The sequence below is a fragment of the Mustela putorius genome, unplaced genomic scaffold (genome assembly GCF_011764305.1).
Source record: "Mustela putorius furo isolate JIRA1106 unplaced genomic scaffold, ASM1176430v1.1 tig00003834_pilon_pilon_pilon, whole genome shotgun sequence".
NCBI lineage: Eukaryota > Metazoa > Chordata > Mammalia > Carnivora > Mustelidae > Mustela > Mustela putorius.
The window spans coordinates 71,178,240-71,205,028 of NW_025421987.1; the positions used below are offsets into that span (position 1 = coordinate 71,178,240).

Here is a 26,789-nt window from a genome sequence, read left to right on the forward strand (position 1 = left end):
GGAGGGAAGGGGATTATTCTGCCTACCTTGGAATGTATTTCCATTTTAAAAAGAAGCTGGAAAACCATGTTTTAGGTGAAATATCTAGATATTTAAATGTTTAAAATTAATTCTGTGTGTGAGTGTATGATATATATATATATATCTCAATCCTGTGAGGTATATAGCATTTCAGTAAGTCTATTTTGGCCAATGATCTTACCTGTTTGCAACCAATGGTTTATTGCATACCTGACCCTATGCAAAGCATCATGTCTCTTTGACTCATAGTTTTTCAATCTAATCAAGGAAGTAAACATTTAAGAATGTCTGTAAAGCAATATATCAACAACATAGTACAAGGAACAGTGCAGGGGCTTAGGGAATGATCATAGAAGGGTAAAACATGATAGGTCTTTTTAAAAGAGTGGTGAAGCTAGATTGGCAAAGGGCAATTTACAAGATATTATGATGAGCTGGAACAAGACTACCAGTAGGATTAATAGGAAAACCCCCCAGAAGTTGGCCTTCCTGGAGCAGAAGGAACCAGATTGAGGACAGATTATATGGTACAGTGGTCCAGTTAATATACAGCTTTCAAGTCTTTGTTTAGGGTTTGGCTTTATTTTGAGATGCAATAATTGTTTTAGCTCCTTTGGCCAGAAGAATAAGTTGATATAATATTGGCTAAGGAAGTTATTTTGAGAGTTACCATGATAGAAATGAAAACATGAAGACCAGAAAATGACTGTTTTAGTTATCTAGGTGTGCTGTAATGAGAAACCTATACTACAGTGCTCGGTATGGGTTGCAAAAAATCTAAAAGCTTTGCAAAGAAAGGATCAGCAGGGCTTGGTGAATGACTGGCAGCAAGGAGCTAATGAGATAAAAGTTATGATGAGATTTGAAGCATGCGGTCCAGGCGGACAATGGAATCAATGGCTGAGGTATATAGATTTGGGTAATTAAAACCATTGAATCAGATGCATTTTTTTTTAATCAAGGAAAAAGAGCTAAAAAGTGATACAGTAGAAGAAGAATGAAGAGCAGAACCATTTTAACAGAGTATCTCGGTAGCCAAGGGAGGAGGGAATTTTAGGATAGGAAAAGAAAGGCTATGATAACAAATGCAGTGTTTTATTTTTGCTTTGTTTTGTTTTTACAGTGTGAAAATTGTTGGACTGATTGAGAAGTTGAGAAAGCAAGGTAAATAAAACTTGTTTAAAAGAATTTGCAATGTAATTCAAAACAGAAGTGAAATGCTTGGTAAGGGTGAGTTGATGAATTTCTAGGTTTGTTAGACTCAAGGTGGTTATAAGACAGCAAAAGGCCAAGAGAAGAGTGGGGAGTAATGTTCCTGAAAAGGTAGGTATGGTAGGCACCTTTGAAGTGTCTGTAACATCAGCTTCTCATATGAGATGTGCTCATCCTACTTTGAGGATGAGCCCAGGACACCCTTCTGTACTCCGTGACCTCACACTATTGGCTACACCAGATTTTTGGAGAGGAAATGAGCACCTCATACAAGCTAGGCCAGTCAGAATCTGCTTTCTAAGACATGTGTTAATTGAGCCTGAGAAATGGGTATTACAAAATGAGAACATGTAAACTCAGGGACTGATGGTGCTATTCGCTGTGTACACATACATCATAGCAGTGAAAATCAGTGAAGACATAGGGAAGAGAGAGGAAGCAAAAGAGGCCAAAAGAAAGTGGGAGCAGAGAGGCAGGGAGGGACAGAAAGGGGCAGAACTTGCCTACATTTCTGCTGTTTTCCTGTTCACGCTTTGAGCTCCTTCCCGTTTTCCCTCTTCCTTAGATTTCCATGATCAACCCAAAACTTTTCCAGACATGCCTTTCTTTGCTTAAACTAGGTTGAAGTGATTTTGTTATTTTTAACCAAGAGTGATGAATGAGACACTAGGAAAAGTTAAATCTAGAACGCTGGTTGATATTTTGAGCGCACTTTCTCAGGTAAGAGGAAAGTGGGGAGATCTGGTACCATGTATATCTGGGAAACCAGAAAACCATGGGAGGTACTCTGGAAGCCTCATAGTCTTCATCCTATGATCAATTTGAGCCTCAGTTACTCAGATACTTCTTCTAAGAAGCCTTCCTTAAACCACTACTCTAGGTAAGGTTCCACTTTAAGGTTCCCTCCTGTAATAATGTCCCCTATCATGGGACTTAATTTACTATATTTAAGTTGTGGGTCTATTTGTCTGTAACAGGCTCTAGACCTTAAGCTCTACAGAGTCAAGGACGATGTATATTTGTTGAAAGAATAGTTCATATCTTTCTAGTAGAGACCAATAATTTTCCATTTTGCACAATGTAAGTAAAGCTTTATACAACTGAAGAGGCTCTTCTCTGAAATGTTTAAAGTAGAAACTTAGAGTTATTCCATGCAACATCATGAGAACATGCCTAAAGATTGTAAATATGTTGTTCAGTTTGCTATTTCAATTATGCATTGCTTAAAATTTTGGGGGGAAGTTTTTTTATTTCTTTGAGTATTAATGAATTATGTTCACAGCAATCTCAAAATATTACTACATGACGATTTTACGGGTCTAGATCTTCTAAATATAAATATGCAGGGAAAGGGAAAAGACAGAGGTTTCTGATCAATAATTTTTAAGTGGTATAATGTATAGTTAGGAGAAAGGTGGTTATAAAATCAGGGAGAAAATACAGGCATCTCATAAAATGAGTCAGGCGCTTGACTAGTCAAGGAGCCTTTCCAAGCAGGTCTTCAAGCCCATTGCTGCAAAAGTGATGTTCACCCCTCTAGTAATCTCAAAGTGAAGAAATCTGCTTGTAGTTCTTCTTCCCAATAAGGTCAGATTCCTTTGGTAGTAAGAAAATGTATAATAGTGATGTTACTATGGGTATAGTTCAGGTGCAGCACAGATTATTTGGTTTTTTAGATTGTAAAAGAGAGGTGTGCTTAACTATAACTTCTAGGGCTTGATTATTGTGGACTCACACTAGGCATTAGACAAATCTGCCATTCCATTAGAACTAGTTTTAGCAGAATTGACTCGTGCGTTTGAAGTTTTGAAGATTCAAAGGCTTCGGTTCTGAAAAAAACAAATGTATTTATTCATACCCACACCCTGCTTTACCCTGTACTGAAAATCAACCGACATAGAAGGGATGGGCTCTCCACTTGTCTCCCACGTCATTCGCATTAGTGTTGGCAGGTGCCAGCTTGTCAGTCCTTCTCGGTCTTCCTGCGCACTCTTGAGCTATCTGAATCACTTTTTCCCCTCATTGAAACCCATTCCGTCATCTTCTGAGCCTATTGATCTTCAGTCACGCACATACTCATCATACTCTTCATGGTGTTTCTGCCCTCAGGCCTCCCCTTCTCATTATTTCTGTATTGGTCACTCTGTCCTCACAGCTGATGCCAATCACGTTTCCTACAAGTGCATTTCAAAGGCATTGAGCCTCTGGTGTTTCACTCACAGGAAAATGATACTGAATCTCTCCTTTGTACCTCAAGTATAGATTCACTTAGCTGATTTAATTTGACTGCTAGTCAAAAATTTTAAGAACTTTCATAAAAGTACATGCATTTTCCATCCCTCCCCAATATTCCCTTTTCACCCTATACACAAGTGGAAAGAGAAGAGTTTCATGTAATGAGCACAGAGAACAATCGTACCACACAAAAAAGAAAGGATCAATATTAATCATGACCTACAGTCATACTACCTTTGGCTATGATCCTCTCAGATCGCCTATTTGAGAGGGCCCCAGCTGGCTGCATTTCTTAAATAGAGGACTTTGTGGGAGAACCGAGAGGTGGTCAGAAGCATTTCTGGTGATTCTGTGTGTGGCACGGCATTCTGGCAATTCTGTAACTCTGCCTTTCTCAAGAAGGTGATGTATTCTCACTGGATTTCTTTTTCTTTCTTTTCTTTTCTTTTTTTTTTTTAAGATTTTATTTATTTATTTGACAGATAGAGAGATCACAAGTAGGCAGACAGGCAGGCAGAGAGAGGAGGAAGCAGACTCCCCGCTGAGCAGAGAGCCCCATGCCGAGCTCCATCCCAGAACCCTGAGATCATGACCTAAGCCGAAAGGCAGAGGCTTAACCCACTGAGCCACCCAGGTGCCCCTCTCACTGGATTTCTAGTAGAAATTTTCATAAGATTGTTAATAGTCTACTGTGGTCAGTATACACTGATCCTACCTCACATATTGGATCGACTCTAAGACATTTGGCTCAAGTATATTCAATAAAAACAGCAGCAACAATAGTAGTGAAGCCTGACTGGACTGCATGAAATGTCAGCTGCAGTGCAGCCTGCTTCGTCTAATTAAATTTTCAAAAATGTAAATTAGCTTCTAGCCACGTAATATGGTGAGATGCTGTGGCTTACAGGTGTTGGGTATCACATTTCATCTGTTTTGAGATCCATGTGTCTTAGTGCATTTGGGCTGCTATCACAAAATGTCATAGACTAGGTGGCTTATAAACAACAAATACTTATTTCTCATAGTTCTAGAGGCTGGAATTACAAGATCAGCATACCAGTCAGGTCAGGGTCTGGTGAAGGCTCTCTTTCGGTTTGCAGAATTCCACCTTCTCACTGTGTCCTCACATGGTAGAGGGACTATAGAACTTTGCTGGGCCTCTTTTACAAGGGCATTAATCCCATTCATGAGAGCAGAGTCCTCATGCCCTAATTACTTCCTAAAAGTCCCACCTACTAATAACAGCACCTTGAGCGTTAGGTTTCCAACATATAAATTTGGGGAGGGACACAAACATTCACACCATAGCACACATTTTTCACATTTTAACATCTCCCAAATTGGGTCCTGTCTTACTGTCAATGTATGTTATAAAGGTAGCTGGCAGTTTTGTTTTATTTTTCTGAGTGGCACATAAAATACTAGTATATCTTACATTCACTGGTGGTTTCAGTTTCACAAAATGTGACACCTTGTCCAAAGTCATCCAGTTAAAATGTGGTAAAAGCAGAGTGGAAATCCCATGCTATGTTCTCAAACATTACACTTCCGAGAAAGGAAAACTGGGAATGATGCAGAGGCACTCTAGCTGATTAGAAGTAGCATGTTCTTTTTAAAATTGTAACATTCTTTCCACTGCTAGAGTTGACATCAATAAAAGATTCGTAAAGACCTTTATTATTCTGGCCCCAGTTTTTATGGAGAGCAGTTATGCAGGTTGAAGGACATGATCTCAGTGGCCCTGGATGGAGAAGATAATAATCTTGGAAACTCCTTTCAGTTTTCTGTCTTTCTGATTCTGATATTTGATATGAGAATAAGAAGAGGACCTTTGAGTCCCTTTGTTTTTAGAATCTTATTTCTCTGAACTTTTTCTGTCCTCTTTTCTGCAGTCCTGAGCAGTCCTTGAATACACAGGTGTTCTCCCAGGACTCATAACCTAATTAATCAAAGACAAGGGCAGCCATCTCTTTGCTTAGGGACTGATAGTTTTCTGTTACACATTAGGAAATGTGTCTCAGAAGGCACTTATCTTTCTTTACTTGCTGTTCTCATTGAGGAGTGAGCGAGTGAGAAGAGCAATAAGCGGTTTCTCCTCTTTGAAGTGTTTCAGCATTCTTTGTGTGGCTTCTCATGTTCCCCTGCCTCCTGTTGTACTAGCACTTAAGAATGTCTGCCAGTCTGTTGTAGAGACAGTTTATTGGCTGCGATGCTGAGAAACATGCAGCTTATGTTTCTTAATTTTTTTCTGCTCTATTTTCCTTTCCAAATTAATACCAGAAATGGCAACCATTTTATAAGTGGGAACTTGTCAAGAGAACTGGAAAAAAAAAAAAATCATCCAATCCCAGACTCATGTGATATGATGTTAATGAAATATTTTGCTAAGCTGAAACCTTAATTTAACACTGGCCCAGGGAGCGAAACTGTCTTGTAATGAGTATCTTCAAGTCACAAAAACTCTTGAAATGTTTCCAAAGATAGAGTTCTGTAACACCAAATTTCATCTCAGTGTAAATCACATAAAGAATTCCAAATATTTAACACACAATGTCAAAGATCTATGTAAAAAGATCGAAACTTTTATTGACCTTTGATAAAGGTGAATGCTGATCTTCGGAATGCTGATCTTAGGGATCTTCATGTAACTCAGTTACATGACGAATATTCTTAAAACCAGGAATTAGGTGCTGTATTTGAACACTCCAGTGACAGCTTTTTAAATCAGAAGATTCTTTTTTTATGACTTTTAGGTTAAGATATCTTAAAACCATTACCCCAAACTTTCCACCTATTCTTTGCCTGGGATAGGTTTATTTGTTCATTTATTTATTCATTCCAGCTTACAAAAAGGTAAAGTTCAAATTCCCAGTTGAAAATAATTGGGGAGATTCCAATTCCAAATAGGAGAAATTATTTCTTGATTCATCTTTCTCCTGTCTGACTTGTACTTTCTCATCACTTGTCTACCATCCAATTAATGCACATCAGTTCTGTTTTGTCACCTCTGTTGAGAAATGTGATTGAGTGATTAGTCCAATTTTATGCTATTACCTAACACATCACACATACGTAATTGAAACAAAATGCTGTAGATAGACTTGCCTAAGTTTGTGCTTCAATAATTTCTCACAGAGCTGATGTAAGCATCACTTTTTCAGAAACAAAGATAATACATAATTTGTGGAGATAAGTGCAAAAAAAAAAAAAAAAGGCAAGCCCCCTCACCTAGAAGTGAGGGAATTCAATATCCTTTTCCCACAGTTTGGCAGACAGGTGACTCCCAAGGGACTGCATCCTCTAGCTCCAGATGCCTGGACGGAGAGGTGGACAAGAGGTGGACTGGGGGTTGGCAAGAGGTTCCCATGAGGTGGACCTCTGAGTGCATTGTGGGGCTGGCAGTCCACCTGAATGCTGGTGCATGCTTGACCTGCCTCCCTGTGCTTACACACAGGTTCCCTATCAGAGACTAACCCAGTTACCCCTGCCTGAGGCAGAGAACAGCAAAAGCTCATACTTGGGTGGGAGCTGGTTTGTGAGGAAGAAATAAGAACCTGTTCAGGGGTTTGCAGGTGTGTTGGGGCTCCAATCTTGTGATCCATGCTCCATTGACTCATTGGATTTCACTTATAAAGCACAAACTCAAAGATAAAATGATTAAGAACTTTAAGATGACGGGGTGCCTGGGTGGCTCAGTGGGTTAAGCCTCTGCCTTCAGCTCAGGTCATAATCTCAGGGTCCTGGGATCGAGCCCCATATCAGGCTCTTTGCTCGGCAGGGAGCCTGCTTCCCCTCTCTTTCTGCCTGTCTCTCTGCCTGCTTGTGATCTCTCTCTCTCTCTCTTTTTCAAGTAAATAAATAAAATTTAAAAAAAAATTTTTTTAAGATGACTACCATAGAGCATTAAAGCCATTTGCAATTGCCCTGGTTGCATGCCCTGGAGACTTTCCTTGAATGATAACCACTCCTTCTTTTGTGAACTACTTACTTCAGTTGCTATACTTTTGCTTAATGTTTTGAATATTTATTCACAAGTATTTCTCTTTACTAGATCCTGCACTAAGGTGCAGTCTGGTGGAAGAAGTAGTATCTTTTTTGGAACTCCTACTATTATATTTACACACATAATAGGTTTATTAATTAGATAAGTAAAACAAAAAAATATATGACTCAAAGATTACTTAAGCCCTATCTTCTAGTTTATTACAGTAATGGGATACTTATGTATATAATTTTCTAATATCTGCTTCTTATATTATTTTTCAGGTTTCTAGGTCTAGAGAGAGAATAAGGAGGCTGGTTATTTCCATCTGAGGGTTGTTCATGCTACAAGTCAGTGGTTTTCAACCCTGGCTGCAGATTTCAATTACCTAGAAATTATTTTGTAAATACTGATACTTAGGCCCTTCACTTAGAGTTTCTGATTTCGTTGATTGTGAGAGCCTGGTCATTCATTATAGCTTTTCAAAAGCTCAGAGGGTAAAAGAGGAATGTTGGGAGGGGTGAATGCTGGTTGTGAGCTGGGGCTGTCAACCAGAGCCCTACACAAGCCTCTCCATTTGGCTTCGCCTTCTCAGAGCCTGGCAGCTGGGTTCTGAGGGATCCTCCAAGAGCAATCATTAGGATGCTCAGGTAGAACCCACAAGGCTGCCTGTGACCCAGCCTCAGAAATCCCAGTGCATTGCCTCTGACAGTATTCTGTTTGTCAAGCGAATCACTCAGGACAATCCAGATAAAAGAAGAGAAAAATTAGACTCCACTTCTTATTGGTGGAGTGTCAAGATCACATTTGAGAAGAGCATGTGGGATATAAAATACTGGTGCAGTTACCTTTGGAAATACAATCTGCTGCAGAGGTCATGAACCCTTTAAAATCATTTTAGGCAGAACTGCAATATCAAAAACAAACAAACAAACAAATAACCCAAGGTATAGTTTGTGCTGTACTGTTTTTGTTTGTTTGTTTCTTGTTTCTTGTTTTGTTTTGTTTGAGTTCACAAGCTAGGCTTTTAAGGGTTACCAGCCTGTGATTCATTACTCTGGTTGTAAAAGTTCTATTCATTTTTAAAAATGTTTGTGATGATAAAAGTACATTGCTGAATTTTTTAAAAATGAGAACAATGATAAACTAAATGACAAAATCTTTTTATTCTGCTGCATTTTCCTCCTTGGTTCCAGTTCAATAAAAGCAATGTATAAAATCAAGGATTTGGAAGGCTAGTGAATCCAACTTTTTCGTTTTATATTCATACACTTGAAAAAAACAGAACACCAAAAAGCCTAGATTTTTATAAGACCTTATTTTGGCACTACCTCTTGGTATCTACCACCTCAGTTAAGAGACCTCATTAATTCTTTGTCCAACCTGATTCAACTCAGCCACCAGGTTTATATGGTAACAGGTATTCATCCATACCTGTCTGGCTTTAGGTCTTTCCTGGGCATGATGATGTCCTGGGACTTTGTGGATGAAGACATTTAGGTTCAGTTTTTGGAAACACCTTGGTATTTTTTTTGATGTTATGAAGGTTCAACAAAAGTTAGAAAACAATAACATAAAATTTTCTCATTCAGCATATTTATAATGTCAATTGAGCAACCTAAATCCATTTAGGCAGCCTAAACTGAGTGTATGGTATACATAATATATAGATATTTTACAAGACTCTAAGGAGTGTTTACTTTGGTGAGAGCATACTCAGTAGCACTAAACGCAGGGTACAGAAACATCTGTGCATTCATTTTCTCCTAGGTAAATTTACACTTATGTTATATTTTCTTTCCAAGAAGTATGAAATTTTGGAATAGATTACTAGGCCAGTCTTGAATTTTTGGAATAGATTACTAGGCCAGTCTTGAAGTATTAAGTTGGTACATTCTTTTTATGGGCAAAGATTCAGTCCATAGGAAAGAATCATGAAATATGATTCTATAATACTTCTATAATACTGCATTATAAGCAGTCAGAGTTACTGATATAGTTAGTCTCTTATTAACATTTTGAGCACTTTTCCCCCCCTAACTGAAACTTTTCTTGTGTACTTGTATGTGGTTCTTTCTTAACTTTTTGTTGTTATTAAATAAACAATCAGTATTCTTCACCCTTCTTTCGTCTTGACATCCTCCCTACTCTCTTCTTTTCAGTGTGTCCCTAAGTGAAGGACCACCTCCTTCAATACCACTTGGAGTACTCACAAAACACATGTGGTTCTTGGACTTACTCCATATCTTACGGGATCAGTAAAATGCCCACACATCTGCATTTCAACAGGTTTCCCGGTACCTTCTTATGGACGAGCAGTTTTAAGACCGACTTCCCTAGAGTCTTGCTGCTCGAAGGACAGCCCTAGGACCAGCAGTGTGGACATCTCTAGGGAGCTTGTTAGGAATGAAGAATCTCAGACCCCACCCCATACCTACCGAATTAGAATCTGCATTTTAGCAGCATGCCCCAATAATTGGTGTGCACTCAAAGTCTGGGAAGCACTGATAAGGAAGGCTTAGTCCAAATACCTGAGCAAGCCAAACATGGCTCAATATAATTGTTACTACGTGTGTCTCCAGCTCCTTCCTCTATCCCTTTCCCTCAGTTGTACATTCCACTTGAGTCACTCCCAAGTAGGAAAACAAGCTTGAAAAGTGTAGATATTCTACCATTTTTGAGCTGCAAAGTGGCAGTATTCTATGGTTTAGTTCCTTGTCTAAGAGTTGCTATTTCATGATTACTGGCCTTTGCCTTCTGCAACAATGACTTCTTTTCCAACTTGGTGAATTGTTATTCATTCTTGAGGATATTTTTTATAAAGCTTGACTTATATCTGTACAGCTGAGATCCTGGAAATTTTTATCTGCCCATCACCAACTGCAGTGACTAGAATATATATAAAGAGTTCAATTAATATTTAATGAATGTTAAACAAATGAGTAAATAAATGAGTGAATATTTCACATGTTTTCTAATTATCTTCTCCAGCACCACAAATCCACTACTGGTGATGGAAGCTTTGATTATAGTTTCCCTTATAACAGCTAATATTAAAAAAAGAATAGAAATATATTTTCTAATTTTTAATATAAAAATGATATATAATATGCTTTGCATGATGCAAAATATATGTCCGCAAAATATTGTCACTAATTGGGGCACCTGGATGGCTCAGTCTTTAAACGTCTGCCTTCAGCTCAGGTCATGAACCCAGAGTCCTGGGATCAAACTCTGCATCGGGCTTTCTGCTCAACCGGGAGTCTCCTTCTCTCTCTCCCACTCCCCCTGCTTGTGTTCCCTCTCTTGCTGTGTCTCTGTCAAATAAATAAACAAAATATTTTTAAAATGTCACTAATTATGATCTTAGTCAAACAAATTATACCTTTAAGGGAAATACTCATCTTTCTCAATTTAAACCCCATACTTTTTAATAAAGTGTTGACTCTTAGGATAATAATAGTAATAGTCACCTCTAAATTTACCAGTTTTGTAACTGGGTTTGTTTCTACCTCTGCCGATACAGGATAGGGTTAGCAGGGTACTTCTGGTTTTATTCCAGAAGAAAAAAGGAAGCTAGAGAACATCTTTACATTTCAAGTTTTTCAGCTGTGATATGACTATAACAAAGAACATAGCTTGGATCAGTTTCAGCTTGGCTGGGGAATAGATAATTCACATATGCTCTTTGACTTTGGCAATGTTATCTTGTGATTTAAGGATTTTCCTTGTAGTTGGAAAGTTTTTCTTCAGATAAATGTTATCCTTGATGAAAATGAGATCTTAATAAAATTTTAACTCAGACACTGTGAAATTAAACACATACTTTTTTTAAAAAAAAAAGAAAAGACATTTTCAGTTTACACCAAATACTAACAGATCCTCCAGATTATTTGCCCAGAGATTACTTGAACTGTTTTGATTGTCCATTGTAATGAATGCTTTCTTTGATTATTTTTTTCTGCTTGTAGGACTAAGGCTAGTTTATAAAATATATAAATTTTTTAAAGATATAGGAGAAAGTTTGAATCTGTGATAATAATCACTATTACCATTTTAGCATATATTCTCCCAGATTTATTTCTCTGTAGATACTACAACATATATGTTATGATCCATAAAAAAACATGGCCCACTGGATCTAAAATGCACTAAAGGGAACTTATGTGTTTTTTTTTTTTAAGATTTTATTTATTTGTTTGACACACAGAGATTGAGAGAGAGAGAGAGAGAGAGAGAGAGAGCAAGTGCACCCTAGTAGGGGGAACAGCAGGCAGAGGGAGAGGGAAAAGCAGGCTCCCTACTGAGCAGGGAGAGCCTCCATCCCAGGATCCTGGGATCATAAACTGAGCTGAAGGCAGATGCTTAACCAACTGATCCACCCAGGGGTCCAAGAACCTATGTGTTTTCTGTCCACAACTGTAAAGCATTTTTGATTCAATGGTTCATGTTATAAATGGGCCATACTCCTTGAGAGTGAGGGATGTACTTTTTGTGTTTTGCATGCATATAAATATTGTAAATATTTTATTAGTATATGCTCTCAGGAGTAAAGTATTATAAATGAATATAGTGCTAAACGAAATAATCACTAGAGTTTTATTTAACTCTATATCTTTTTCTGAAATGTTATAAAATGATTCTTTTTCATGAACAAATGATTAATGGGATTTTGTGAAAACTTACTGTTAACTCATATTTTTCTCACCAATTGGGGAACATATCTAAACCAAAAGCACTCATTTGTCTAGGATTCTTTGAACTACATTGTTTCCAAACAGGGGAAAAAATGGAAACTAGTTGTCCCTTTCTAGCGGGTTTTATTAAGTAAGAAACAATGTTGGGCCTTTTTCATTATCATGTTTTAAATTTCACTCTTTTTTTATTTGAGAATAGCTTATGTCTATTGAGTTATTTGTGATTCCTATTTTTATGAGAGTTTGTATTCTAATTGCTTAAATTGTCATCATTATTTAGAAGTTACCATAAGTAAAAATTTCCCTTCTCCATTTTCTTTTCCAAGATATGTGTGATTTACAGAAAATCTACTAATCTCACTTACACACACACACACACACACACACACACACACACACACATTCACTTACAAATATTGGAAGCATATTTTGAGTTCAGGGTCAAGGCCTAAAAGTTTCAATTGATTAAACTTAATGAGGATAAGGCATTTGAGACACTTGAATAGAGGATGCTATTCATAGTTCCAGTGATTATATGATAATTATAAAAAGTGGACCCAATGTCCTTTACTCTGTGGAATTCTCTAAAGAAGGAGAAAATCAAGTTATCCTAGTATAATATTGTTCCTTAAAATCACTCTTAAAATGGACTTTTCATAATAATTACCTTGGAAAACTTTTCAAATATGATTCATCAGTAGCTTTGGGCTAGATTTAAGTCTTGGATCAAGGTCAGAATAAAATCACTTTGCTCAGCAAGAATATTACCTTTGTGACTGAAATCGGAAAAGACATATGCTAAATATCTGTACTTGATTTCTCTCTTGAGCAGGAATTTTTGTGTTTTTATTTCCTCCTATATTTTTAAGAAAATGAAATATAACTATTTTATCCTCTCCCTAAGACTGTATTGTCTTGCATTCAGAAGAGTGAGATGCCAGATCCACCTGTATTTTAGTACCTCAAGCATTGAAGAAATTGGATTTGAAGAAATAAAGTGTGTTCCTTCACTGGGAGATACTTTCATATAATTGTCTTAAATATTTGCTCAATTTATGAAAATAAGCAATATCTTTAATAAGTTGATTTTTTTTTCTTTTTTGTGACAGTGAAGCTGGACTTTATAGTGTTCAGTTTGGGTTTGAATCTTTACAGCTCTGGTGACCCTCTGCTCCATAGTAGCAATGGATGGTACCAAGGATGGTATCTTTGAGTAGTCTGGAGATCTGAGACCAGTCAAACACAGGATGTTTTATTGAGGTCTTGATATCTACCATGGAAAAAGTGTGTGGTTTTTAAGCTCAATAACCACATATACCAAGCAGTAATAAAGATATTCTTGTCCTTATGGGGTTTTCAGTCTACAGAATTATAAATTAATATTAGGGGGCCCCTGGGTGTCTTAGTTGGTTGAGCATCCAACTCTTGGTTTCAGCTAGGGTTATGATCTTGGTGTTGTGGGATCAAGCCCCACTTTGGGCTCCAAGCTCAGTGTGGAGTCTTCTTGTCCCTCCCCCTCTGCTCTACCCCTCCTTGCTCTCTCTCTCTCTCTCTCTTTCAAATGAATAAATAAAATCTTTAAAAATATAATAAATAAATAAATAATAAATTGAGATTAGGGTTTATAAAGGATTGAACAGGATACTGTGAGAGAAAATAAAACTGCATGTGGATGGAGTGGGGATTAAGGGTATTTAACTTTGGTTATAGGTGTCAAGAAAGAACTTTTTGAACAGGTGTTGTCATAGATTGAATTCCCCAGAAACAGATTCTAAGATTTGAGATCAAGAAATTGATTGAGGAAGAGGGGGAGGTACTTTTAAAGATGACCTGAAGAAAGGTGAGGAAAGCAAAACGGGGCAGAGATTGAGCTATAGTATAGTTGTAGTACTCTTAGATAATCCTGTGGGATGCACTGGAGCTAAGAGAGCCCTTCAGAGTTGCCCCTGCCTTGAAGCAAAATGGGCCTGGGCTGGCCTTTATTTGACACCCCACCACCACACAGCACACAGATATCTTACCAGACATTGGGTAGGTGCTGCTCCTCCACAGAGAACATGATCTCTGACAAGGTTGCTCTTCTGAAACAAGGAACTCAGCTGAGAGTCCTCAGTCACTGACACTCCCACTGGGATAGGAATAAGCACCTCAGTACTAAAGAGGAATCTAGGCAACACACCAGAGCATCTACTATAGTGGGGAAGCCACAGACAAATGAAAATGGAGAGGAAGGGCTTTCTAGACAGATAATACATCATGGGTAAAGGTCCTGGATTGGCAAAAAGCTTGAGTTATTGAAGTTACTGAGTGTCAGTGGGACTGCTGTTATTATTGTACAGAGAATGGGTTTAGTAAGAATTTGAATAAAGTTCAGGGCATTGCAATGATTCAAGGAAAATGAAATTGTGGCCTAGATATGATGGTAACAATAAATATGAAGAAAAGAAAATATTTTCAGAATATATTTGAAGGTAGAATCAACAGAACTTTATGATGGGTTGGGTGATGGTGGAGTAAGTAAGAAGTAGAGGTCAAGAAGATTTTCCACATGTCTGGCTTAAGCAGCTAACTGATAGGTGATACAGTTTACTAAGATAGGGAATATTAGGAAAGGAATAGGTTTCCAAAGACTATTACAAAAAGGTGTTTCGACTGAGTTAATATAAATCAAAATACACATAAACCACACTTCTGTTAGAACATTTTATAGCCTTTATGATTCTCCTTCCCATCACTAAAACATTCCCTGAAAAACAGAGTCAATATTGGGAATACAAGAGAAACAACATAACAATGTCAACTTTGTATGAATTTAGAAATGTTTATCCTTGGAGGTTTCATTGTATTCTAGAGTACTTGTATAACATAACAACAAGAACATTCCAGAGGGTTCTGACCCCTCAGTATGGATGTCTTGGCACAGAGCATATCCTTTTGGCCAATCATGCAAAACATTCCTATTTGATTACTTATTCAACTCTGTGTGTGTGTGTGTATGTGTGTGTGTGTACCTATAAGTTACCAGGGAGTGTCCTAAAGTGTTGGAGGACACAGTTCTCAGTTCATAGTTGGCAGAAAAGATCCCTGAGCTTCTCATGATGTTTAAGCCTTGTTAAGAGAAAAAGATAAGAAACTAGTCAGTATTTAAATATTAAATATTTAAACTATTTAAATAAGATCATTTCAGATAATGGTTAATATATAAAAATTAAAAAGGTAATGTAGTGAATGAGGATTGCTAGGTATAATGGGGAGTGCAACATGTCATAGGACAGACACAGGAGCCTCTCTGGCGATGTGATGGGCAGGTTGGAAACTGAACAGTAAGGAAGCAGCCCCATCATGTGAGATCTAGGAGAAGATTTTCCAGGGCCAAGAGAAAAGAAAACTCAACTACCTGATGTGGGAACAAACTTAGCATGTCCAAGAAACACAGTGACAAGAGGAATGGTAGGAAATTGTCAGACAAGTAGACTGAAAGTGTCTTGGAACCCATGGAAAGAACTTTGTCATTCAAGGCATGCTGGAGAACCTCTGAAAAAAATCTAAGCAGCTGAGTAACCTGTTCTAATTTCTGTTTTCAAAAGGTCATTTTTGGCTGGTGCCAAGAGTGGATTTCCAAGGGGAAATGGATAAAGCAGAAGGTAGCTATTTAGAAGGACCTAGGAGTTCACAAACATGATTGTGACTTGGACCTAGGTGACAGTATTGGGGATCTAGACAAATTATTTGAAATATATTTTGGAGGTAAACCCAATGAGTATTGTTGATAGCTGAGATCTGGAGGTGAGGGAAAAAGTCACTTCCCAACTTTTAACTCGAGCAGCAAAGCATAGAGTACAATGAGAAATGGAAGGCTGTAGAAAAAAAGTGTTTTGCAAAAAGAAACTGAATGTTCTCTTAAGGAGATGTTGAGGATGCTATTGGACTTTGTCTGGAGATGAAAGAAAGAAGGTCAAGTTGAAGTTATAAATATAGGCATCTTTAATGGATAGGTCTTAGTTAATGCTGTGTGCTATATGGCATCCAATAAATAAAAGAAGAAGGAAAAGGCACCTAAAGTTCTAGCAGAAGAGCAGAGTCCAGCAAAGATCATATGTACTTTCTCCTTTCAGGTAGGTACCTCTAAGAGTAACTTTTCATTAGGCAGTGAGCTAGAAGGAAAATAAGAAAGAGTGCGTTGTCACAGAAACCAACTGGAAAAAAAATGTTTGAATAAAGAGAAGACTGTTATGTTATAATGTTACTGAATTATGTAGGCTGCTGCTATGCAAGTCACTGGTGGTCTTTGTAAAAGTATGTTCAGTGGAGGAGAGGAAATTGAAACCAGATTGAAGATAGGTAAACAGGAGGCATTGAAATGCATATGCCAGTAGACCACTCTTTTTGATAGGTTGTCTGAGAGCATGGAGCAGAGGAGGGCAGTAGTCAATAATGAAGAATGAGAAGACTAGAAATAGGCTTTCTGAAGAAGAGACCTTAGAGCAGTTTGCACGCTAGTGGAGATACTCCAGGTGAAAGAGAAGAAGTATTAATGCAGGATGTCCCCTGGAGGTAAATTGGGGAGAGAACTGGAACTCAAGTAGGGGGCATAGCCTTACATCTGAGCAGGGACAGAATGTGTCTTCTAGAGGAGGAAGGCAAAGAAAATAGATACTGAGGCAGAGAGACTGGAAGGTTTAGTGATGAAAAGGTGAAAATGTTCTTGCTCTGTTTCATCCATTTCCCCCCAAGAACTCTGAGGCACTAACAGCACAGGGGTGGTGTGTTTGAAGTGCAGATCAGGAGATACTGAAACTATCCATATTGTATATCTTCTGAGAGAAGATTGAAGGGAAACATTCTTGGGTTATCACCAATTAACCATAATTAGTAGGTAAGAAAATATGTAATGATAGCAAACTATAAATGCCTAATGCTTACCATAAAGGGCAAGCAATGCTAACCATAATAGTGTACTCTGTTCCATCAGGTCAGATGGATGCATTTCTATGTTTCTCAGCAGAAATAACTATTTCTTTTTTTCCCAGAAATGACTATTTCTAATCATTGAAAATTATAGACATGTCCACCTAAATTTAGTATGACTTTCTTTTAAGAGAACTTTCTAAATTTAGTGGGAATATTTTCACTATTAGTTTTGTTGTGACCTTACTGAAACCAAGAAAATATTTCTTCTTCAGGGAAGAGGGTTTTCAACTTGCCTTCTTCTTCCCCATAAATAAGGGATGAACACTCCTTTCAGAGCCCATGTAAGGTAGGTTATAAAGTATCTATTTTTAGGGCAATAAAAGTCACATAGAATGATCCTATACCTCTGCATCCTCAACTCATTTTCCTCATTCAGCTTTGTGTGAAGATCAGAAAGGGGATACAACCTGCCTACGGAAGTGCTTTTACGAGCAGATTTTTATCATGCTTGACAAAATTCCTGTTCTAGAACACAGTCTATCATCATGAGAACAGATCATTCTAATGTTAGACTTTCTCAGGCATGGCTGTTGCACCTTTCTAGATAACTCTGAAAATGTAGCAGAGAAGATCAACTCTAGCTGGAAATAAACATCTGCTTATTTCTGTTTTTATTTTTGCTTGTTTAATAATTGATAGCAGTAAAGCAAACCTGGGTTTGTGATAATGGGGTAGAAATCTACCGGGCCAAAATTTCTGCCACCCCAAAATCTGTGTATGTATGTATGTATGTATGTATGTATCCATGCATGCATGTGTGCCTATATTCATGTATGTCCCTTTCCCCTGATGTTGGTCTTGTAAGGATGACTTTTTACTATGCAGTGTGATTGCTTCTCTCATGATTATGAGCATTTAGTGGTTCTGTTTATTTGTATTTTTAATATTCTTAAATTATAGAAAACAACTTGAGGATTTAAAATGCCACTTTATCCAATGTAAAAAAGAAAATGGGCAATAGACCCTCACTGATATTGATACTGAGGAAGTACAGATTCAGAAGAACTTAGTACTTTTTACTTAAGTTTTAATATATTTTTTTGAGGGCCGACATATGATTCACAAGGTGCTAGTAATAGAAGTTTAGGTTAAAACCAGTCTAACTTTCCAGAAATCTGAAATCTGTATCCTCTGGAGAAGAACAGAGGGAAATACCTAAAAAGTTGAAGTGGTTCTTGGGTACATAGGGTGAGGCAAATATGACCGTAAATTTTAAAGATTTGTGGACAGGAGCCAATTTGCAAAACCTTTCTGAGTGTTCAGTGATCTTATTAAAATGCAGACTCACACAGTGTTCTGTAATGAGATGCATTTAAGCATTAACGTTGTATGCCTCTAAATTTGTTATTCTCATCTGTGAAAGTGTTTACAATATAAAATTCTGTTTTTTAATTTAATAATTATTTTATGTCCAAGTATTAGTATGTTTGTTACTGATTAACACTTAGATTCATCATCTGTACACTTATTATATTCATACTCTTTGGAGACATATTTTATAGGTCTAAGAAATAAATATTTATCTATTATTAATGTATAGCTGCCATTGTATATTTATGATACATGATATTTTTCTTTGCTCTTTTAGAATGATTGATTTTTGTGTCTATGTAACTTTTATAGTTAGATTGAGTGATGATTTTCTCTCTCAGAGGTGTCAGTGGAACATTTCTAACTGCCCGAGGCAGTCATATGCCACAGCCGGTACCATATTTAAACTACTTCCCGACGTAAGTGCATAATTTTGTCACCTGGTGATAAAGAACAAAAAGCTACAAAAGGAAATTTTGCAAAAAATAGTCTTATTGTCACTTAGCTAATGCTGCAACTCTGTCAGCAACTCTGTTAGACCTTTCAAGGTAGATGAAAACATGTGTTTGCAAATTAAATAACTAAGCAAATTTCATCAAGACTCAGCAAATTTCAGAATATCATTTCCTAAGGATGCATCCCCATTCTTGTTAAGCATGGATGAATAGATACCATCTATGATATTTAGTGTCTCCTCAGATATTGAAAAATTTTAAGTCAAAGAAAAAGTGACACTCTTAACTAAGGAAAGGCAAAAAAGATAAGAAGTGAAACCAAAATATTAAAAACATGAGATAATTTTTCAAAAAGATATGTACTGGAGAAAAAAAGAAATAAAGATGAGAGAGATGATAAATTAACTTGAGTTGGTAAATCTTTTCATTTTATATTTCAAGGTATAGCTCTGATTTTCTTGTTGCTAAATGATAAGACTTAATAAAATAACGGAAATACTTCTGTCTAGATTAACATGGTATCAATAGTTTAGACCCAGTAGGATGATTTAGCTTAAAAAAAAAAAGAAGAAGAAGAAGACATCTGCTTAAAATGACATTTGCGGAATTACCTAAAAAAAATATCTATTTTTAAAGTTTCATGCTTTTGAGATTACTGACTATGTCTTAACAACCCCCTCAAAGTATGTTTCTGTTGCAAAGAGAAACAAATGTGAAAATATTTGTAGTCACACCATGCCAAACTACCATGGAGTATGATGTTTCCTTGCGTTCCCAAGGCTCTCTCTACTAGGACACCCAAGGCCTGCTTCCATAGCATTCTTAAGCTTTTCTCCCTTTCAGTCTTTGCATTCTGGGTCTCTTTCCTTATATTCCTTGCTTTCTTATTAATTTTTGCTTTTAATGTAAAACAATACCCTCATTCAATGGAAACCTGTCTCACTGAGAAAAAAATATCAGCAGACATATCTGTCCCTGTAGAAGCTGGTGGAATGATTTGCAGCTCCTTTTCCCCTCTGTCCTCACCAAATTACGCTAGGTTGGAATCTGCTACTTTTGCTTGTGCATCTTGACCCTACATCTCTCTACAGAGAATTGAACTGTCAGCCTTTGAAATAACAGAATAATTTAGGTGATGAGGTGTTTTTTTTTTTTTTTTCTTTTTTTCCCCCTCGGAGGATCATACTGGAAAACCTACTACTTTATATAGAGATAAACCCCAATTCTAAAAGAATAATAAGAATAATGACTCTTAAAATAGCATTTATGAGTAAAGTGAATAGTTCATGTAATAAATTTGAGGTAGAAGTTTCTTTCAGAAATTAATGGACAGCAAGATAATTAAATTTTCTGGGAAGCAAAAGATTGAGAGAAATAGAACAGTTTTTGATTCTGGATAGACAAAAAAAAATTGCTTAAAATAAAGAATTATGATTATTTCCATTGGGGAGATAAGATACTGAATTGCAGGTCACCGAGCAGCATTACTTTTGGGAAATGTTAGGTTTTACTCTGGGTTCTAGGGAAAGGCCCAGAATTGTAGTCAGTTCACTCTGAATGTTCTCCATATTCTCCCAGGCCATCGGGGGGTACATACATACCATATGGGGTAGCCAGGTTACCTCCCAGCTGGTGGTTGATACAGAGTTTCTAGCTGGACCAGCTGCTTGGCTGGCTAAAAACAAGAAGCCTGGAAAAATAAACTTTACAAAACAATGGACTCAATAAGAGTTAATAGGAAGTCAAGGTAATGTCAGCACTTCAAATATTAAGGGAAGACCAACAAATAGTGCAATCAATCCAGGAACAAGCTAAGCATTTGAGGCTAGTTGTTTACATCAAGGGAAATTGAACACAATTTCAGGGATTTGGGTTGCATGGAGCCTGAAACTAATCCAATGCAGGAAACCATATTTAATAAAAATAATATAAAATTATGAATATGGAATTAGTTTCAGAGTTTTAGAAGAGGCTCCTCAAGCTTACATTTCAGACACTTCATGTTAAATCCACCTCTGAGTAAAGAAATGGTGTCCCTTTTCGTTTTAAAGGCACGTCATTCCAGAGGGAGTAAGAGCTGTTGTAGGAACAAGGCTAGGAGTTGACTCAAGATGGAGCGGTAGTTCTCACCAGAAGTGAATATTGGAGTCACATGGCAGACGTAATAGTAAAACATTCCTGAGCTCCTTCTCTACAGATTTCCACCAGGTTATTGGTATTAGATAGCCCTTCTCCTCCAGGTTGACCTAAAAATGAAGCCAAGAGGGAAAGCTACTGATAGCTAATAATAATGGGGGGTGATGATGATTGTATTGCTACCCTGTATGGAACGTCTGCTTTATAGAAGAAGATACCGTATCAAACACTTGACAGCCATTATCTTTTTAGTATTCATGACTCCCTGAGGTTTATATATCAACACCAGTTTAACCAGAAGGATTCTGAGGCTCAAGGAAGTGCCTTGGATCACACAGCAAATGTGGGATCTAAATGCAGGTGCCAGGATCTAAATTCTAATCTGGCCAGGTCCCTGGCTCTTTTTATTGCCACATATTCTACTTCCGTAGACAACAACATCTTTGAGGGAACGAGAGAAAGTTCAAGACCACACAGAAGGAGCTAACTGACCACCACTAGAGGAATTTGTAAGAACTACCTGCCAAATCTGTTCTTGGAAATCCAGGAACATGCGTACACACACCATGGAAGCAGAGACAACTACTTCTGAATCTCAAAAGAGTTCTTAGGAAGGCTTAAGTTATCTTTTTCTTTCTTTCTTTCCTTCTTTTCTCTTCGTTTCTTTTCTTTCTCTTTTCTTTTCTGTCTTCCTTTTTACCACCCCCTCCCAACCTCAACCCCAACACTGAGGGTTAAATTCACCATTTGGAATAGTGACACAGCCTTCCTCACATCTCTTCTTATTCACTGGGTCTCCCTTGTTGCTCACAGAGGGAGCAACTTGGCACAGAGGGTTCATTGCTTCCCAGGTGATGTCACTCTTCCTATCTATAGATTCCTTTTCTATTTCCTGTATTAATGCCTTCCATGCCCCTTCTCTTCTCTCTCTGCAACAACTGTAAGCTAGTGAAGTGTGTTTTTATATAACTTGTGAATACATGGATACATGCCCAGCTTCCCTCCTAATTCCTGGCTGAAACTAATGAGCTCTATTATTCAGCTACCCCAAAGCAGGTCTGCACTGTTCTAGATTTCTTATAGCACTTAATTTTATTTATTTATTTTTTTTAAAGATTTTATTTATTTATTTGACAGAGAGAGATTACAAGTAGGCAGAGAGAGAGAGAGGAGGAAGCAGGCTCCCTGCTGAGCAGAGAGCCCGATGCGGGACTCGATCCCAGGACCCTGAGATCATGACCTGAGCCGAAGGCAGTGGCTTAACCCACTGAGCCACCCAGGCGCCCAGCACTTAATTTTAAATTACTTATGTTTTTAGTAACCCTCTTTTCCCTGATGACTGGACATTTCATATCCTAGGAACCAGATGAGTCCATACCATGCCCTGGGCAATTTGAGAAGCATAATACTAGATTGCACCCAGAATCACCTCCGGCTACTGACCACCGATCCATGTCCCTAGAGCAAGTTTACACACATTTCTTTTCCACCTAAGATTTCCATCTAGGATTCTTACTGTAATATTCTTTATAGTTTAGAATTTATGTTGTCCATCCAAGCTTCCTTATTTGCCTGGCTATGGAAGAATCCCCATGGTGAATGTGAGTTGGTGAATTGCTCTGGTTCTCTTACTCCATGGGTAAATAAGCAGGAGAGATGCAGAGGGAAGAGCATAGGAGGTACAGTCAGAGTCCTGGATTCATGTCTGCCTCCAGTGCTTTCCAGTTACAGGAACTTGGGCAAATTAGTTGCTCTGCCATCTCCTATGTAAAACAAATGACAATCTAATGCAATTTTTAAATGTGGTCATGTGAAAAATTCTTTTGAAACGTGATTAGCATGGGGAGATATCAAATGTATTTTCAAATTTTGCTTTTAAATGTGGATGCTTTCCTTTCAACGGAAAGGTGTCTTCTATTCTGATTCTTCCATGGAAGTCCCCTTTTCTAGAAAATTCTTGTTAAAAAAAGTTTGGTGGCCATGGTTATATTTCTCTTATGTGATTCCATAAAGCCATCAAGAAAAATCAGTGCACATATACTGGGGGATGAGGTGTAGTTTTAGAGATTCCAGATATTACTAAGTTTTGTCCCTTCTTGCCTGCTGATTTGAGGTCCACAATCAACTCTAATACATAAATCAAGAGTAATCACTAGAAATATCTGAAACTCTCCTTTCTTGCTAGTGTGGCAGTGTAACATTTATTCAGTCAGTACTGATTTATACACAGTATTGAATTTTTCCTTTCTATTCTGAAAATGTGTTATTTTATTGCTTTCAGACAGTTGATTAAATTAAACAACATTTATGCTTTATCCTGTGTAGAGAGCAGAAGCAATATATATATATATATATATATATATATACATATATATATATATATGATACTTTTGTATAAGATAAACAAGTTTTAGGAAAAAACAGAAGGGACAGTAATATACATAGTACATATTCATTCATTTATTGGATCGGCAAACTTACCAAGTTCCTACTCTGTGCCAAATTGTTCAAGGCGCCTACAGATATAGCAATGAAAAACCCAGAGAGAAGTCCCTGTCCTCATCTAACATAAAACATGAAGATGATTTTTTCTCTTTATATTGCATAATATAATCAGTCAGCATGTATTTGTTGTCTGTTTTATAACATGCTTTGATATAATAATTTTTCTAATTAAATATTCCTAGTAAATGTGTGAGGGGTTGATTATACTTAGTCCATTCTGTATATGAGAAAAGGCCAGCTCTGTGTAGCCTAAGTTCTCTAGCAAAACAAGTGGTAGAGTAGATAGTGCACTTACCTGTTCTGATGCTTTTATAACCTCCATTTTATATTCTTTATATTCTTCTTATGCTGTAACAGTGTATACCGATCCTAGAGAAAAAGAATGATAGAAATCTATTTTCTTCTTGCTTTGTTATACTACAAGTACAAAAAGTGCAATTATATTCATATAGTATGTATGCTATATGTATTCATATAGTATGTATACATCATATAGGATGTAGCTAAATCTAAGTATTTTAGAAGAGGAACAAAAACAGAATTAGTTGTATTAACAAAGCAATCTTACATTCTGGCAGTAGCTTATATCTGATATGAATTTACTTTTTAAAGTATTCTGGCTTTTAGTGGTCTAGAGACCACAAGAATGTTATGACAACCACACAGGAAATTCAAGTTAAGTTTCAGCCTCGGTTTATATATTTCTGCTGCTGTTAGTTTTACTAGGAGCATAATCACTGGCTTTTCTTCATATGCAGCTCCTGGGGCCTCCTTCATTGTTGGTTAACATTCAATAAGTATTTATAGACAGATATTGGTATTCTCTCAAGGAAATGATGTTCATGATAATGATGGTAATTTAGAGGATTTGGGGATATGACTTTGGGAACAAGAACCACCTTCTAAAAAATATTTTACATTAAAACAATTCTATATAAAATCTAATAACCTTTTATAAACTATTTCATAGATGCATTTCAGCAGAGAATTTATAGATTGAAGGCAGACACACTTTTCTCTCATTTGTAGGATGGTAGTGACTTTAGTTCTTATTATCAGGAGAAATTGCTGAGCAACTAAAACAGATTCTTTTGAATTGATTATGCATAAGTAAATGCTAATAACATAAGTGTTCTTGTGGCCATGCAACCATAAATAACCCTATCCGTACTCTCTAAGAAACATTCTTTAAGAAGGAATGGAAAAATGTCAGTCTGAGGAAGCGAGAAACACAATATTCATAATTGACAACTGTGGAAAATGATTTAGGTCTCAAATATACACACTCATATTTCCACACTAGCCTTGATACCCTAAAAGCCAGTAGCCATTCCACAAATGTATGGAATGGAAGTAGAAAAGTCAGGGACACTCACACCATGATTCCATTCCTCTGAGCAGTGGCAATCAATATGAAGGAAAGAGCAGTCAAGTCACAGTGAAGAGAATGCATGGGAGGGTTGCTTCAGAAAGGAACATTGTATAGGTTGGTTTTAACTTTTTTAAAAGCTTGTACACTTGGCATATGAGATATTGGCATATGAGATAACAATTGGTATATGAGATAACAATTCATTTTAGAAGGGAAAATTATAAACATAATTCTACCATACTAATGCTTTTGAATCATTTTGATTTCTTGGCCTCACTAGCTCCAGGCAACATTTGAGAAGAGATATCATTCACCTCTGCAACTTTCTTATCATGTTCTTTAAATTGTCTTCGTTATCTAATCAACATTACTTTATTTTTTTTTTTAAATTTTAGAGTCTCTCCAACAATACCAAAGTTCCATAATAATTGCCTACTTAGTTCTTCTCTATTTCTAGTGACTATCATAATGTCTGGCACATAGCAGGTGTTCAATAAATGTTTGTGGAATAACTGAGTGAAAATACAGACTTGTGTTCAAACTATTTTCCTTTCCAAGATTCATTTCTTGTCCCCACCTTACCCTCCCAATCTATGCTTGCTTTCTTTCCTGATATAGTTTACATACCATAAATTCCTGAGATATAATTACATACCATATAATTTACATAACATAAAATTCACCATTTTGAAGTATACGAATCAGTGATTTTTAGTATACTCAAAGGATTTATAATTATGACCACCATCTAATTCTAGAATATTTTCATTCTCTAAAGAGAAACTCCATACCAAGTGACTTCATAGTTATTCCACATTCTCCCCTCCCTTTAGCTCCTTGCAACTGACAGGTCTACTTTCTGTCTCTATAGATTTGCCTATTCTTGACATTGCATGTAAATGGAATCATACAATATGTGGCCTTTTTCTCTCAGGCTTCTTGCATTTAGCATAATGTTTTCAACATTTATCTGTATTTTAACTTGTGTCAGTACTTCATTCCTTTGTATGAGTGAATAGTATTATTTTATATGAGTATAATACATTTTATTTATTGATTTATTTGTTAATGGAAATTTTATTCACTCATCAGTTGATAGTCATTTGAGTTGTTTCTACTTTTTAGTTACTAAGAATAATGCTGCCATAAATATTTTTGTATAAGATTTTTTGAGAACATATGTATTTATTTCTCTTGGGAAGATGCCTAGTTGTGGAAATGCTGGGTCATATGATAACTCTTAACTTTTTATGGAGCTGATTTTCCATAGTAGCTGTACCATTTTGTATTCCCATCAGCAATGTATGGAAGTGCCAAATCTCCACACCCTCATCAAAACCTTTTTCCACCTTAAAAAAAAAAAATGTGTATATGCATATATATATATCTATATATATCCATCACAATGGTATGAAGTGATGTCTCTTTGTACTTTTGATTTACATTTCCTTAATGACTAATGATGTTGAACATCTTTTTGTATGTTTATTGGCCATTTGTATATTTTACTTGGAGAAATGTCTATTCACATTTTTTTGCCCATTTTTCAATTGAGTTATTTTTGTATTGTTGAGTCTTAAGTATTCTTTATACATTTTGGGTACTAGACCCTTACCAGATATGTGATTTGCAAATATTTTCTCCCATTCTGAAAGTTGTCTTTTTAGTGTCCTTTGATACACAAAAATTTTTCCTTGTGATTAGGTTCAATTTTTCTGTTTTTTCCTTTGGTGGCTTGTGCTTCTGGTCAGGTTGAAAGAACCATTGCCTCATCCAAGGTCATAAAGATTTAGGTCTATAATTTCCTCTATGAGTTTTTTTTTTTTTTAAGATTTTATTTATATATGAGAAAGAGAGTGCATGGGGGCAGTGGGGATGAACAGAGGGGAAGT

General features: G+C 36.7%; 1 non-coding gene across 2 annotated transcripts in view; it reads left to right on the forward strand.

Annotated features, from left to right (window-relative positions):
- Positions 1 to 1,142: 1,142 nt before the first annotated feature.
- Positions 1,143 to 26,789, forward strand: part of LOC101683078 — a 360,384-nt gene continuing 334,737 nt past the window's right edge. For both annotated transcript variants that reach the window (XR_006609139.1, XR_006609138.1), the window contains exon 1: positions 1,143 to 1,185. This is a non-coding gene — a transcript (uncharacterized LOC101683078). The remainder of the gene's footprint in view (positions 1,186 to 26,789) is intronic.